The sequence below is a fragment of the Dioscorea cayenensis genome, chromosome 2, assembly GCF_009730915.1.
Source record: "Dioscorea cayenensis subsp. rotundata cultivar TDr96_F1 chromosome 2, TDr96_F1_v2_PseudoChromosome.rev07_lg8_w22 25.fasta, whole genome shotgun sequence".
Lineage (NCBI taxonomy): Eukaryota > Viridiplantae > Streptophyta > Magnoliopsida > Dioscoreales > Dioscoreaceae > Dioscorea > Dioscorea cayenensis.
Window position 1 is genome coordinate 9,161,606 of NC_052472.1, and position 14,391 is coordinate 9,175,996.

At 39.3% G+C, this 14,391-nt stretch overlaps 1 non-coding gene across 1 annotated transcript; it reads left to right on the forward strand.

Annotated features, from left to right (window-relative positions):
• The first annotated feature begins 4,573 nt into the window (after nt 1-4,573).
• On the forward strand, nt 4,574-4,680 carry LOC120281747. Its single transcript, XR_005542779.1, has one exon. It is a non-coding gene; the product is annotated as a small nucleolar RNA R71 (small nucleolar RNA).
• Nucleotides 4,681-14,391: the final 9,711 nt, after the last annotated feature.

Genomic DNA, 14,391 nt, shown 5'->3' on the forward strand with positions numbered 1-14,391 from the left:
TGTGTTCTTCTTGATTTTTTAGGGTGGAATTTCTTGGATTTTTGTTGGTTTTTGAATGCTTAGTGATTATCAAAGTTTTTTTTTTCTTGATTTGTAAATTTTTTGGCTACTCATACAAGCAAAGTTCTTGAAAAAAGTTCCGAAATTACTGTAGCACTAGGCATTTTCTTGATTTTCTTCATTCTTTGGATGCCCACTTTGCTTGTAACTTGGTTTGATGAACTCCACTTTGTTTTTGCAGGATGCCCATCAAGATATTTGCCTCCAAGAGAGCTAGGAGGGAACCTTCTCCTCCCGTGTAAGAACCTAAGTTTTCTAACGAAGAACATAAAACGTGCTATGCACTTCTATCACGAAAAGTGTTCAGCACGGTCAGAAAAATTGATTGGAAGCTTTGAAAACATTAGGATTAGATGGCATAGTGTTGGAGCTCATATCACATGATAGTTGGGATAAATTATTTTTGATTGAAGAAGTCACATTCAAGGAACTCAACTTGGATGTCCTTAGCTCCATCGAGATGGTCAAGGAATACCCATTCACTCACTAGTCTAACCACATCACTTTTCGAGCTTTTGGGAAGAAACGTCGTGTTTCAGAGGATGATATTGGCGTGCATTTGGGGTTATATACGAAAGCTTACCTAAGATAATCCGCGTTCAAGTAATCCATTGATGAAGTCTCACAGTTGAAGGTGAATGAATCTTATTAGAATACCATCTCGGCTAACCCTCGAACACGAAAGGCCTCCCAACTCACCAACCCTGCTCACCGATATATTCATGCTCTTCTGACTAGGAGTATTGGGGGCAGAAGTGACTCTACTGGGTTAGTGACACGCCACGATCTGATTATGCTGTACAGCATCCTTGAGCGACAACCTATCCATATGGGACACTTAGTGGCAGTGACTCTTTCCCATCAAGGCAAGTTCGTTCATTTGGGAGCAATCTTCGCTGGACCTTACATCACTCGACTCATCCACGGTATGGGACTGATTGAGCATACAGAGGTATGACAGTGGTGGGATCTATTGCTTCCTTAGGGATACATACCCTCGTCTCCATTGGGATTGTTGAGAAGCTGGGAAGTATTTATCGCCTTGCCCAGCGGTAAGGATCACACTCACAGGACCCCGCCGCTTCACATGACACTGAGACTAAGCCAGAGTCTAATCGGGATGCTAGAGAGAGTCCACCATCTTTGGCAGCCACGTTTGAGTTATTTCGCACTAAGGTCCAGCAACAGATCCAGAGCCTTGACCGAGGACAGAGGGAGATCATCACGGCACAGCATGGGATTGAGCGTGACTTAGCTGAGCTCCTGACGATTGTTCGCTACTCATCCTCATCAACCTCTGTTGCCACTACTTGCGCTACGTCCTCACTTCCTCCGGGCTCTTAGACCCGTGACATACCTTTCTTTATTTTCTATATGTTTTTCTGCTTTGTTTGTTTTGTGTTATTCAAACTTATACTTTTAAGCTAGCTAGGGTCTCTCCCCTACTAAGCTCTTCTTTTATTTCTGTTGGAGCTCTCTTCCCCGTATTTTATTTCCATTTCCTCTTTAAAAATGGTGAATGATAATAGGCTCCTTGTTTTTTTAGGGTTATTGATTTTGGGGAGCTTGCACTTCTCATCCCTCATTATGTGGTTTACCCCTGATCCATGTGGAACAACTAGGAATCACACCAAGGAATAATGGAAGTTTCTTCACTCCAATTCTTCGTTTATTGTTTTTCATTCCCCACTTTTCTCTACTGACTTAGGTACATTGAGGACAATGTACGACTTTAGGTGTGGGGATGGTTTTTTTTACTTGGAGTGTTTTGTATTTTGGCATGCTTGCTACCTATGATGGCTATGATTGTTTAGTTAAGGACTTCCTAGCTTGGTAGATTGATAGTTGTGAGCTATACATTGCATGTGCTTGAATGTAGCTTTGTTTCATCTTTAGTGCACCTGCATACATGTTCATGATTACTTTCACCTTGTGCACCTGCATTAATTTGTTAAATTCCTTCTTTAATGCACTTTAAAGAGCTTTTGAGTTCCTTTATTGTTTTCTTTAGCTTAAAGTGATCTATTGTAGCAAGTCTACACAAGGGACATGAGATACAGTTTGTACATGTGAACCAAATGAAAAAGAATTGAGTCTATGACAGTATTCCTCGGCTAGTTTAGCATGAATGCGTCTATATAGACTGTATTCGAGTATGTTGGGTGGTTCTTGTGCCTAATCAGCATGTGCATCCTTCAGAAAGATTGTAAAAAATTTTTTTGTGCAGTCTACGTTAGTCAGACTCAGAGAGAAAAAGAAACTGTGTATGTTTATATTTATGTGTAAAGGAAAAAAAGTATCTCTCTTGTTCCTTCGAAGCTTGTTGTGTAGTCATTTGAAAGTTAGAGTTTTATCTAGTAACCAAAGGGACTCTTAATTGAGTATTGAGGTTGTCTTTAGCATCTTAATGACATGTTCATTATGTGTAAGGTGAAAGGTCATACTGGGGTAATCTAGGGTGTGGAGGTCAAGGTGGGAGTTAACACACACACACATAGGGCACTGTGCATGAAGCAGAGCTAATATCACTTCACTATTCATTGAACAGCTCACTCCTTGATTTCTGTCCATTTGTGCTTGTGGAGTCCTTTACTTTTGAGCTTAAGGTCACACTTTTAGCCGTTTATCTTCTTTCCCTTTGTTCTTCATGTTTGTTTGCTTGGGGACAAACAAACGCTTAGGTGTGGGGATGTTTGGTAAACATCTAAAAGTACGTATTTTGCATGTATTTGTTTTGTATTATTCTTTACATTTGTTTGTTGAATCAATGCCCTTTTTGTCTAAATTGTGTTATTTTTATATTTCAGGCCTAATAGAAGCCCTAGGGGTCTTAACGACGCGATTGGGGATGATTTCCGCATCAAAACGGTGTTTTCGAGCCCAGGATTACTGTAGCTCATCACGGGCTTCTCGGCAAAAAACTGGAAATCCCGAGGGGTCGGCATATGGCCGGTATACTAATCCCGTTTATCCATCGGGATATGGGTGTTTAAAGGCTTTGAAGGGGCTACTTTTGGGGAAGGGGGACCATCTTCTTGGCGAAAAAAAAGGCTAGGGTTTGAAAATCACTTCCACACCACCTTGAACCCGGGCTTTTGGAATGCAAAAATAGAGGAAATCCGAGCATTCCTCGGTTGGAAGAGCAACATTTTGGAGGATCCACTTCAAGGACTTCATTGCTTGGAGGTTGAAGATAATGTGAAGCCACCCCTTCGAGTGGCGTCCCTGGAAGGCTTTCTCCGGGGATTCAAGCGTTATTCGGTCTTCACCTTTTGAGGGAGTGTTCCTCATGTTCCTTTTAGTTGTTTGTATGGATTGTTTGGTTGCTTTGTTGAACATGAACAACTAAACCCTAAGGTCACCGGATGTAGGTGAACCTTGGGGGTGAACTTGTGATGTTTTGGATTATTTGAGTAATTTTTGCATGATTGGCTTGTTGTGATTCTTGTTTGGTGTTCTTGATTGTTTTGGTACATTTGATTGAGTGATGTATCAAATTCTTGGTAGCACTTTGTAGCATGACCATTGCCTTAGTGCTAGACTCCATCAAACTTTGAAGGGATTATTGTTTAAATACGCCGTGACCAATGGGTATTTGTACCCCTCCATTCCTAGGGTTGAAAACTACTAGTGTTTCTACTCTATCTTGTGAAAACCATCATTCTCCTTGCAACCGTGTGGGAAGTTTGGGTGGAACAAAAATCCTTATTCAACACTTGCATTTGGTTTGCCATGACCATCGGGTTGACCTAAGTTTTGGTTTTTTCGGTCCAACTAGCCACATGCTTAACTTATCAAATATTCTACTCACTTAAGTAACCCCCTTGGGGATCCACATCTGTGACCATTTTCCAACCTTGAGCATTTCCCGTGTTTTGATTTTGTCATACTTCTTTAGAATTTCTCTTGCTTTTTATTTCGCTTTCTTTTCTTTTTTTTCTCTCTTATGAATTGGAATTGGTGAGCTAAACAACAAGTTAGAAGTGAGTAAAGTAGCTCCTTGGGCCCCTTGGGAATATGACCCACTTGTGCGTGCGTGAGTGGTTTATTACTTGACGACCTCGTGCGCTTGCGTGTGTTCACACTCTGTGTCGATCATATTGCTATATGTATTCCCATTGATTCCTCATCGCATTACCCACAAAATCAACATTCTCAACTGAAGATGCATCACCAATGGAGATCGGGCAATCGGAGGGAGCATGTCCTCCACCACACCCGGTGCAAGTAGTCAAGGCCGCCACTCTATTTGAAGTTAGAACATCTAACTTCTTACTCAATGATTTCACTTGAGCTGCCAATGAAGTTGCTGCATCTATCTCATGAAGCCCGGCCATCTTCTTCTTCTCCCTAGCATTCCATTGGTAGCTATTTAATACCCATTTCTTCAATTAGTTGATGAGCCTTACCGGGGGTCTTGCTACCTAAGGTACCTCCTGCTACTGCATCCAAGAGTTACCTTGTGCTCTGATTCAACCCATTGTAAAAGGTCTGAACAATCATCCACTCCGGGAATCCGTATTACGGGCACTTTCTTAGGAGCTCCTTAAACCTTTGCCATGTCTCAAATAGAGACTCCAATTCCAACTGTACAACGGATGAGATCTCATTCCTAAGTTTTGCAGATTTTCCGGGAGGGAAATAATGGCCAAGAAAAGCTTCTACCATCTCCTCCCATGTGGTAATTGACGCTCTAGGTAATGAGTGTAACCACTGCTTCGCTCTCACCTTTAAGAAAAAAGGGAAGGCTCTCAACTTGATGGTATCATCCATCACCATGTTTATCTTGAGCATATCACACACCTCGAGAAAGTTCTCTATATGACTGTTTAGATCCTCATCGGCCAAACCATTGAACTGTGTGGATTGCTGCAACATGTGGATGAATGCCGGCTTTAGCTCGAATATCTGAGCTATAATTATGGGAGGCACAATACTCAATTGTGTCCCCAATACTGAAGGTCTGGCATAATCAGATAATGTCCTCTGTTGCTCATTTTGTTCAACCATATTATTCGATCCTTCAACTTCCAAATCAGCTAGATTAGACTATTCTTGCACAGGTTCTTTCCTTTTCTTCTAAGTGTATGTTCGAGCTCGGGATCTCCTTTCAATCAATATTGATGGGTTCCCTCGGGTCATGAACCTGGAGCTGTACAAAAAGAAAGAAAACAAATTAGAATGATGATAGAAAAGAAAATGTGAAATAGAATGAATAAATGAATAGCTAAGAAAATAAAGTGCAAAGTATCTCTAAACGCCAATTCCAGGGCAACGGCGCAAAAAACTTGACAACACCCCTTGCGTATGTCCCGTAAGTGCACGTGTTTGATGAAGTAATAAAATCCCAGGTGAGTGGGTATCGTATCCACAGGGTGTAGGGAGTAAAAATACTTAAATTGTTTCTTAACTAAGCAAAATATAAATAGTGATTTGTGTGACAAGATGTAATGCAAACAAAAGTAAAAGAGACAAGAGAGAGAGATGGAGCACAAGTAAACGAGAGGTAAGGTAATCGATATAAATGGGGTACTCTAATATTGATCCGCCTATGACAATCATTTCAAGTACAAAAACCCTTTATTGTGCATCCTAACTAATGCATTAATGAGTCGTGGAGATTCTTTAATACATGGTCCCAAATCTAAGGTCAACCATGCCTAACCCTATACACGTCCCGGAGGAGAAATTGAACAATCTCTCAATGTCACACTCGTATAGAATTGCAATGAGTTCTAGGGATTCCAAGTGATAAATCCTCTTCCTATATGTAGACCTAACCCTTTGGTCCAGGCGAAAGGTCCCTAGTCATAATTAAGTCCTAAATGCTAAAATCACTTCAACGCTTCACTCCATTGCACTCGCAACTAAGCCTCAGCGGAAGGTCATCCCTTAGCCCATTCACTCTACTATGACCGCAAAGAACTCAAGGAATTGGAGGTAGAATAAATCACACTGAAGGGGAAAGGGGACGCTCCGCTACCTCTCGACTCACCCTCTCAACCCTCTCCAATCTAGCTTTGTCTAACTCTCATGGTGAGTCACTCACTCACAAAGGTTACCAATAAGAACTCTCAACCCTAGTGTCACTCTAAGGGAGTATTCATACAATCAATGCATTCAAGATTGGAACTCAATAAAAACATCAATTAATGAAAGCATAATAACAAGGTTCAACGAAACGAATACATCCTAGGGTTCACAATCCAAGTACCCACTAGGGGGTTTATCTCTCCATGGAGCAAATTACAATCAATGAAATTGAATGTAAAAGCAATGAATCCATAGAGATAGTCATGATGATGGTTTTGTGGAGAGTCCTCTACTCATCCAAAGGTCCCTTTGTCTGGCCTAGGATACACCTCTCCGAATTGGTTCTGGCGAAAGCTCTCCCACTAACCTTCTTCCAAATGGAGTGCATTGTCAGAGCCATAGAACCTCTCCCAATCCCTAGCCAATACATATCAAAACCCTAGCCTCAGCTTTCTCTCAAGTTGGGGAAAAGATGGAGAAAAGAATGCTGAAATCGGGGCTGAAATCGGCTTTTAAAGGGATGGAATCGGGAATCCACACGTCCCTGTGGATATTCCACACAGGATTGTTGAATTAACACACAGGCATGTGGAATTTTCACATGCCCGTGTGGCTTCTTTAGCCAACTCCTTCTTCTGCCGGCTGTAAACAGTACCTGCTACAATATTTTGCTACAGTACCGGTCCGAAACACTCCTGAAATCATGCTTTCATCGAGGTAACGTAAACTGGCACACGTTTATGTTGTAGATCGCTTTGCTTCTTCAATGAATGGCCGCGTTGGTGTAGATCTTTTTATACATGCACAAGCCAAAATACTTAGAATGTGACTGCCTTGGGGCCTTCCAAATCATTGTTCTAGCTTGAATACAATGAGGTTGGCACACATTCTAGCATCTTGAACCCGACTTATGTCTTCGCGTTTGAACCTTCTCAACATTTCCTCCAAATGGTGCACTGATGATCTACATTGGCTTCTTTCTCTAAGATTCGGCTTCACAAACCTATATGCATGAAAGTAAAATAAATACACACATATTAGTGTTAAAATCCAATAAAAGTAATGCTCATCATAAGGAAAGAACACTTCTCATTTTTATCAGACAAGCACTTATCACTAGCTTTGTCTAAATCTCGTGGTGTGTTACTCACTCACAAGGGTTACCGAGGTGAACTCTCAACCCTAGTGTCACTCTAAGGGAGCATTCAATCAATCAAACATTCAAGATTGGAACTCAATTAAAACATCAATCCGTGGAAAGCATAATAAAAGGTTTAATGAAACAAATACATCCTAGGGTTCACAAATCCAAGTACCCACTTGGTTGTTTAGCTCTCCATGGAGCTAGTTACAATTAACAATGAAATCGAATGTAAAAACAAGTAATCCATAGAAAAGACGGCTCGGTAATCATGTCGATGGTCTTTTGGAGTGGCCTCGTCTCCTCCAAAGGTCCCCTTGTTCGGCCTAGGGCACACCTCGCCGGATCGGTGCCGACAAAAGCTTCCCAAATAACCTTATTCTAAGTGGAGCGCGATGATGAAGCTGTAGAACCTCTCCAAAACCCTTGAAAATACCTCTCAAAACCCTAGACATCGCCCTCTTGAAAGTTGGGGAAAAGATGGAGAAAAAAATGCTGAAATCGGGCTAAAAATCGGCTATAAAAGGGCTGGAATCGGGCATCCACAAGCCCCTGTGGATTTTCAAACGGGCGTGGGTAATTTTCACACTCCCGTGTGGATTCTCTGAAATTCAATTTCTCGGCCGGCTGTGAAAAGTACCTACTACAGCAAATTGGTTCAGTGATTTGCTATAGTGCCCTGCTACAGTACCGCCCCGAAACACTCCTGAATCCATGCTTTCATTGAGGTATTGTAAATGGGTACATGTTTATGTCTTAGATCATTTTGTTGCTTCAATAAACGGCCTCATTGGTGAAGCTCTTGCTATCAGTACACAAATTGGGATACTCGAATATGACTGCCTTTGTGCCCCTCCAAATCATTGTGTTAGCTTGAATACAAGGAGGTTGGCACACATTCTCGCATCTTGAACCTGACTTATGTCTCCGCGTTTGATCCTTCTCAAGATTTCCTCCAAAAAGTGCGTTCATGATCTACATTGGCTTCTTTCTTGAACATTCGGCTTCACAACCCTATATGAATGAAACTAACACAAATGCACAAGTATTAGTGCTAAAACCTGATAAAAGTAATGCTCACCATAAGGAAAAAATACTTCGCATTCTCATCACACAAGCACTTATCATCTAGTTTTTGGAATTAGGATTAGTACTGATAGACTCTATTTTCCCGGTGGATCGATACCTTGTTCTTTAACACCCTTTACTACTTGATCAACACGTACACTTGGGTTTCCTTATCAAGCTTTTGGCACAGCTGCCGGGCGAATTAGGGATATTAGGAACACTTCTTGTATTCCATCACATTAGTCATTTATTTTTCTTCTACTTATTATTTTTTATTTTTCTTCTGTTGATTCTAATTTGTGTTCTTCTATACATTTGCAAATTTAACATTGGATTCTAATCATGTCATGTATAAACATAGCTTTCACATAGTAGTTAGCAATCATGAATGTTAGAATGGATAGTATTACACATGAAGAAAATCAGACATGATTTGATTATTGTACACTACAGAATGAGATGGAAGCCTCATGTACCTTACTTGAATAATTATTCCAGTTAGAGACTAGACAACTTTAGAATGATACTCATCTTACTATGGATGAGGCACTGGAACACTTTATGATTTCTCTCGATGGCATGCTATAGAGGATAGGCAATAAGCTAGGGAAATTTAGATTCCATCAATTTCAGAATTGAAGTGTGTAATATTAGTGTCCAAGTAAGATTTGAAGGAATTATAAGATAGAGATGACATGGAGTTACTATGAAACATGGAACACCAACAACACGATATTATAGTGGAAATCCATGCTGGGGATAAGAAGTTGAATCTATTGAGTAATGAACCCATGGAACTGAAACTTAAGAAGTTACCTGATTTTTTGGAGTACACTTTCTTAGCTAGAAGATTCTAAATTTTCAGTGAACATTTCTTCTATCCTGTCAGTTGATCATAAAGTAAAACTAGTTGAGGTACTCAAGCAGCACAAGAAAGCGATCACCTGGAAGATCGCAGATATTAAGGGAATCAACCCCTCGTTTTGTACTGATAAAATCTTGATGGAGGAAAACTTAAAGCCGATAGTGTAACCAAAGGAAGACTTAATCCAAGTATGAAGGAGGTGATGAGAGAAAAGATAATCAAGCTTCTTAATGCCGGAGTCATATACCCGATATATATATCTAATAGTGCATGGGTTAGTCCCATTCTGGTAGTGCCCGATGATTACTTACAAGTGTACCGGATTGCCAAGTAAGACCCTATGTGTAACACAGGGGTCATATTCCATGGGGCCAAGGAGCTACTATTATTTTCCTTTCATATATATCCTACCGTAAAGGTTAGAATGATGAATAATAACTAACAAATTAATGGGAAAACTAACTAAAATGAAGATCGTGCTACTACTACACTCAATTAGCATTTAAGGGAGAACCAAACATGAGAAGAGATGATTTGGACAAGAAATCCCCTTAGTTTTATCATTAAGTCCTAAACTAAGGATGATATGTTGTGACGGTAGTTTGGACCGAGAGATCTCTAAAATAGACTAACCACAAATCCCTTGGTAGTTAATCCCTAATCCTATACGAGTGTTGACTTAATCAATTCATGGTCAACTCCTCCTACAATCGCAAAGCGCTCGGGGAGATCTCTAATAGGTGTGATCCTAATTTAGGATTCAACCTAAAAATCAGAAGGTGACCAAATACCCAAATCCCTTAGCGTATCGACACATGAATCCCGTTTCAATCTATGTGGATCTAGTATAAGTGAGCATCTCCATTCACCAAGCACAATCAAGAATTTGAACCACAAAGTTCTCATGCAATTCAAGACATTATAAAGTATGATAGATTGAATCACAAACTACAAACTTCTACAAGAGAAATCAAACATCCAACATTACATCCATAAAGATGATCAAAAGTTACAAAGGGCAACCCTAGTGTTCATCAAGTCCAAAATACCAAAATAAGTTAGTTTCTCATTAAAGAGAAACACTTATACAACATCAAGGAAAATAAATACAAGAAGGAAGTGTTAAAAACTCCCACTACATTGAGATCTCATTGGATGAGTTATGATCTTGAAGTTTTGGTAATGATGCCTATGAGATCTCTCCACAATTGGCTATTTTGGTGCATTGAATCTTTTGCCAATCTCCTTCTCTTTTGATTTCCTCCCTCTTAGTGATGTTTATGATATAGATCTCCGAAAAATAGCCCCCAATAAGGGTGGTGTAGTGGCCAAAAGGCCAAGGAGAAGTCCCCTCAAATTTTCCCTAACTTGGCCTTATAAAAGTCCAAAAGCCATAAGGGTGCTACAGTGCCCGCATTGTATTAAAAATGAGTCTTCCTGAGCCTTGCAGGTATCGATGCGGGCCACATGGTAGCCTACAAGGCTCTCAACCAGGTTATGTGGCCATCTATGCTGCCCGCATGAAATCATGCAGATGCTATAGTGTCAGTTATAGTACCAACTACAACACTATTGCTAAAAAATGTCATTTTTGTAGCATATTTCTATCAGAATGCATTGTTGAGCCCATAATGGCTTCTTAAAGCCCTACAAAACAAATAAAACCAAATTGAAGATGAAAAAGGCATCGATTCAATAAAATTACATGCAAAGATTATAAAAATTATTTATAAAATCATGTAGATTTAGACACTTATCAGTGCCAAAGAAGGGAGTATGATAGTCGTCACCAATGAGAAGAGTGATTTGATTCCGACGAGGACTGTCACGGGTTGGAGAGTGTGTATTGATTATTAACGGCTAAATGACAATATTAGAAAAGACCATTTTCCAATCTTTTTTATCAATCAGATGTTGGAAAGACAATTGGACCATATGTTCTATTGCTTCCAAGATGGGTTGTCAGGATACATTCAGAACCCTATTGCTCCGGAGGGCCAAATGAAAATAACTTCAAGTTGTCCACATGGTGCTTTTGAATATCGTCATATGCTATTTGGGTTATGCAATGCTCCTATGACATTTCAAAGATGCATGACCGCTATCATTGATGATTTGATTGAAAGATATTATGGAAGTATTCATGGATGACTTTTCCATATTATGAGATTCTTTTGACTATTGCTTGAGTAGTTTGACAAGGGTTCTAAATAGATGTGAGGAGATCAATTTGGTCTTGAATTGGGAAAAGTGTCACTTCATGGATTAGGAAGGCATGGTATTAGGGCACAAAATATTGTGACACAGAATAGAGGTGGACAAAGCAAAAATTGATACCATTGAGAGGCTTCCCACTCCTTCCTTCTTTAAATCCATTCGAAGTTTTTTGGGGCATGCTGGATTTTATTGCAGATTCATAAAGTATTTTTCAAAGATTGCTTGATCACTCACTAAGTTATTTGAGGAAGATGTATATTCGAGTTTACCAATAAATGCATCTCATAATTTGATATGCTTAAAGGAAAATTAATCAGTGCCCTAATTTTCGTAGCACTCTATCGGAGTTTCCCCTTTGAGATTGTTTGTGATGCTAGCAATCATGCTGTTGGGGCCATAATAGGGCAAAGGTGGGATAAGCATTTTCAACCCATTTACTATCCCTAACAAGACTCTCAATGATGCATATGAGAATTATACCACTACCGAGAAGAAATTATTAGCTGTGGTATTTGTATTTGAGAAATTTCACCCCTACATTATTTTGTAGAAAGTTGTTGTGTTAATAGATCACTCTGCACTTCATTATTTATTTAATAAGAATGATTCTAAACCAATATTACTTAGCAGGGAATTTAGCCACCGACCATTTATCAAGACTAGCACCTCGAATCGAAGTCACAACATGAGTTAGAGGTAAATAAATCTTTCCCTAAAGAGCATATTTATGTCATCAACAAGGAAGGTAAGCTCTAAACACCTTGGTTTGTAGACTTTGCTAACTATCTTGTTGGGCGATCCTTCCCAAAGATAAAGCATCGCATCAAAAGAAGAAATTCTTTGCGCATGTGAAAACTATATGTGGGAAGATTCGTATCTTTTTATTGTTTATGAAAATTACGTGATTCAAAGGTGTGTTTCACACGTGGATGGATAGGAGATTTTTGAGGTAATGTCATGTGGGACCTATAAAGGGGCACTATATTGCAAACAAGACAGCTGCAAAAGTACTGAAGGCATGTTTTTTTGGCCCTCCATTTTTTAGAATGTGCAAAGGTACACTCAAATTTGTGACGGTTGCCAACATTCAGTTAATATTTATCAACATTTTGAAATGCCTCAAAATCCCATTGCTAATTGTGAAATTTTTAATGTTTGGGGCATTGACTTCATAGGCCCTTTTCATAGTTGTTAAGAGCTTTGTTACTACTTGGTCTCCCTCAAACTAGTGACCAAGTGAAGGTGGGAATTGAAACAAATTTTAGAAAAAAATGATCACTCTTAAGAGCATGGTTTGGTCTGAGAAATTTAATGATGACCTTTGGGCCTATAGAATGGCCTACAAGACACCTAGAAAAAAAATGATCACTATTAAGAGCATGGCAAGGCTCGCATTTACTGGTAGAGCTAGAATATCAAGCTTGTTGGGCCATGAGATTGTTGAATTTTGATATGGGTGCCACAGTAGAACAATGTCAACTCCAATTAATGAGCTTGATGAATGGTGGCAAAGGACTTATGAGAATGGTCATATTTACAAAGAGAGTACCAATATTTACCATGACAAAATGATTAAATCCACAAGAGATTTTTGAAAAATGGATCAAGTGTTAGTTTTTAATTCTTGCTTGAAGCTTTTATAGGAAAAACTCGAGTTAAGAAGGTTAGGACCGTATTGCTTCACACAAGTGTTCCCTCAAGGGGTAATTAAGTATCACATCCAGAAAATGGTACTTTCAAGGTGAATGGTCAAAGGCTTAAGCACTATTTTGGAGACACCCAGATTGGGATTGGGGAGTACTCCTATTTGGGACCTCTTTAAGATGTGTGCACCAAGTGTGTCAAGCTAGTGATGTAAAACAAGTGCTTCTTGGGAGGCAACTCAAACTTTTTTTTGTATTTTTTTTTTAAATTTTGCTTTTTAGTTGTTAGTTGTTGTTTTCTTATGTTAGGAATAAAATGCTTGGCTTGTTAGTCTATTTCATGAGTTGGTTGGTTATTTGAATGCTAGATGCTCATTTTTGTGCTTCCTAGGACATATTTTGTATTTGGACACACTTGGCAGACCACGGGAAACTTTATTCATTTATCAAGACAACTTACGGGTGCCTTACACCCTTAAGACCGATGGTAAAATCTCAACAAAGAAGTTTACGGGGGTCGTTATACCTGTAAGCCATCCTGTAAAGGGAATGCATAGAGTCTTATGAGTGCACATATGGTTTGATATACAACATTCAATTTTCCATGGTAGGTATCAAAGGTCAATTGGAAAGTGTACTAGAGTTTCTTGATAAATGGATTGAATATCACTTAACACAATGCTCTGATATAAAATACCTTAATTTGGTTGAGATACTCTTAACACCCTATGACCTTCTTGAATAGATGGGATTGCAAGAGAGTTACAGTGACATAAGAGTTGAGCACAAGAAGAGTTAGTCTAGTAAGAAGTGCTTTGATTATTTTATGCAATAGGAAAAAATAGATTATCATCTTCTAGAAATATTGATTAAAAACCAGTAAGCGGTGTAGTGGAGGGTCATGTTGGATTTGGAAGTTTATGAAGTAATAGTCCCAACAAGGTTGAACACACTCTTTATGAAGTAGGGGATGAAACAATGGATGACCAAGCCTTCAAGGAGGAAAGAAGCACTGTTGAAGTTACTCTAAGCATGGATAGGAGATTCGGTCCATTTGTGGAAGAACCTCCAACTCTAGTTGAGACTAGGAATATACAAGGAAGTGGAAATGACAACGTTTATGACCACAAATTAATAAAGTTATTCCACTCTTCCTTAATAGAAGAATCTCATGTGACCTCAATTAATTTCAACCAAGTGAATTGGGAGAAATGTCATGAGACTATAGTCCCGACTGTGGAGAAACAAACCTTTGTAAGGGAGAGACTTTCCTCAGATAAGGGGAATCAAGAGATTGTTATACTTATTGCTAGAAAATAAAGAGATGGACAAAATGTACTTGATTTAGTTTGAACACACAATCT